The sequence below is a fragment of the Myotis daubentonii genome, chromosome X (assembly GCF_963259705.1).
Source record: "Myotis daubentonii chromosome X, mMyoDau2.1, whole genome shotgun sequence".
NCBI classification, from domain to species: Eukaryota; Metazoa; Chordata; class Mammalia; order Chiroptera; family Vespertilionidae; genus Myotis; species Myotis daubentonii.
This window is the reverse complement of record NC_081861.1, coordinates 53,283,966-53,286,961: the sequence shown is the minus strand read 5'-3', so window position 1 is coordinate 53,286,961 and position 2,996 is coordinate 53,283,966.

Sequence of the window (2,996 nt, the reverse complement as noted above, 5' to 3'; positions counted from 1 at the left end):
CATATTTCAATGACGCAACATGACTGGAAAATAGTTCTTTGTTCAGCATTTTATAAGAAAATCACGTGTCATATTTTCTACAAATATAATAACTTGTAAAGTTCTCAGACACATCCTTTACAACTCTCATAGGTTGGCCAGTTAGTATAGTACACAGTACAAACTCAGTTAAGTGTTGGCTGTGTGAATTTATAATAGAGCATGTACATATTTGTTTAGGAATAATTACTTTAAGGTTAAAAGGTATTGACTTTTAGTTTATGCCAGGTTTGAAGAAAGATTCATTTCATTCCTAAGCAAACTTTTTAAAGTAAAAACAAACAAGACTTCCTTAAAATGGAGTCTGATTTAAATGGTAGATTTAAGTAGTAACTGTCCCCTAACCACTCAGCTCACCATAGCTGCAAGGCAATGGGTAACCAAGTTTTCTTCAACCCACAACCTAATTAGCTCCTAAGTGGTAGAAACAAATTTAGGATAGGTCTAAAGAAACTCATTTTAGGAGAGGGCCAACTTCTATGCAGATCAAAAATTAGGGAAGAGCAGAGGAGGATTCCAAAGATGGCGGTGATATAGGCAGACGCGTCCCAGGTCGTCTCCCGGAGCAAATGGAGCAAGCAGCTGAAACTAATAACACCCATCACAAATTGGTGAAACTACTCAGCTGGTGAGATGCTTTGCAGCCGGGAAGGGCAGAGCTCCCCTGGAAAGGTAAAAAACCAGGGATCTGGGCAGGAAAGTTTGCCAGACTTCTGAGCCCAGAGGGTTAGAGAGAGACCGCGTGGCAGACAGCCGCGTCCCTTGGGACAGGCACAGCCCCTGACTGGGGAAAGGAGATCCGCGGGATTCCTGGCGCCGCCGGGGGATTTGAGAGCTGGGTTCTGTGATCACAGAGGACTGAGCCTAAAGGGGGCAGCCTGAAGAGCTGACCAGAGCATGCAGTGCCAGTAATAGAAGAGCTTGTATAAAGTCAACGGCCGGCGTTTGCTTGTTTATTTTCACTGAATCCTGTTCATAAGACATTTTGGATAGAGACACTCACCTTTGCTGAAGAGAGGGAGAAGGTGCGGACGAGTGGAATCTGGGGAGAGACTGAGGAGGGGGGGGGGCAGGAGAGGTGGCAGCGAATTGAGTATTGAGACACCCCGGGGCCCAGGATCGGGGCAGCCATTCTCTCTGGAGGGTGGGACTCCCCTACCTAGCTTCCAGGCAAGGAGCACAGCCACACCCAGATTCCACCCTAAACGAGATCAAGGATTAAAATAATCTGATCAGTCCCTGGGAGTTAACAGGATCTGGCCTATAGAGGGATTTTCAATCCCAGGAACAACACAGAGCAGGGTAAGGATTAAAGAAACAGCTCTGGATAGTTGACCTCCCCAAACCAGTTTTAAGTGCGATAGAGAAGCCATATAGCCTCAGAGGCCAACCCCAGAACACTGCCACCCAGAGGCTGAGCCACAAACTGACTCTTTGCTAAACACAAAATAAGGCAGTCTGGGAAACAAATACGGCCTGCTTTAAAATAAGGACTGTGGTTTAAAACACAGAGGAACAGTGTATCACAGGGAAATTCAACACTCTCCTGAATAGCTGGCAGGACTAAGTGCCTGGTATGTGGTGCCTTGTTGTGTTGTATTTTGTGCCTTTAAATAAACGCAGCAGATCCAAGCAACAGCAGGCTCCTGAGCACCACACCCTCTGTCTGAGGAACAGCAGCTGTACGTGAAACCTCCCCCCACCAGCCAGAAGAGCCACCACAGCTGTGAACAGCACCCACCAGAGGAGCTGCTGCCCACTAAGGAGCAGCTGCTACCGCAGCCGCCCGAAGAGCAACAACAGCCCAAGGAGTCACTACCACCCAGGGATCAGCCACTGAACGACTCAACATCTAGATATTTCAGTGAGATCAAACATGGGTAGACAAAGAAACCCCCAAAGGAAAGAAAAAGAGGACTCGCCAGAAAAGCAGCTAAGTGATACAGAGGCATGCAACATGACAGAAAAAGAATTCAGAATAAGGGTCCTAGAGTGCATAAACCGGACGGAGGAAAAAATCAATAACATATGCAAGAAGCTAGAAGAAACAGATGAAAAAATCAACAACTTAAGCAAGACCCAAGAAGAAATGAAGAGTGATATAGCTGCAATAAAAAACACCATTGAAAGTATCAACAGTAGACTAGGAGAAGCGGAGGACCGAATTAGTGAATTAGAAGACAAGGAATCAAAACACACCCAAACTGTACTGCAATTGGAGAAAAAAATTAAAAGACAGGAGGAGAGCCTAAGGGAGCTTTGGGACAACATGAAACGAAACAACATACAAATAATAGGGGTGCCAGAACAACAGAAAGATGAACAAGGAGTAGAAAACCTACCCAAAGAAATAATATCAGAAAACTTCCCTGAGGTGGGGAAGAAAAACGTCACACAAGCCCAGAGAGTCCCAAACAAGGTGAACCCGAAAAGACCCCCACCAAGACACATCATAATTACCATGGCAAATATTCAGGACAAAGAGAGAATCTTACAGGCTGCAAGAGAGAGACGGAAAGTTACATACAAGGGATCTCCCATTAGATTATCAAATGATTTCTCAACAGAAACACATCAGGCCAGAAAAGAATGGACGGAAATTTACAAAGTGATGCAAAGCAAAGGACTGAATCCAAGAATACTCTATCCAGCAAGATTATCATTCAAAACTGAAGGGGAAATAAGAAGCTTCACAGACAAAAAAAGGCTAAGGGAATTTTTCACCACCAAGCCAGCAATTCAAGAAATGCTAAAGGGGCTGGTGTAAATAGAAGAAATAAAAAGCTCAGAAAGAAAAAAGCCACACAAAAAAAGAAATGGCTACAAACAAGTACCTTTCAATAATAACTTTAAACGTAAACGGACTAAATGCTCCAACCAAAAGACATCGAGTGGCTGAATGGATAAAAAAACATGACCCATACATCTGCTAACCACAAGAGACCCACCTCATTAGA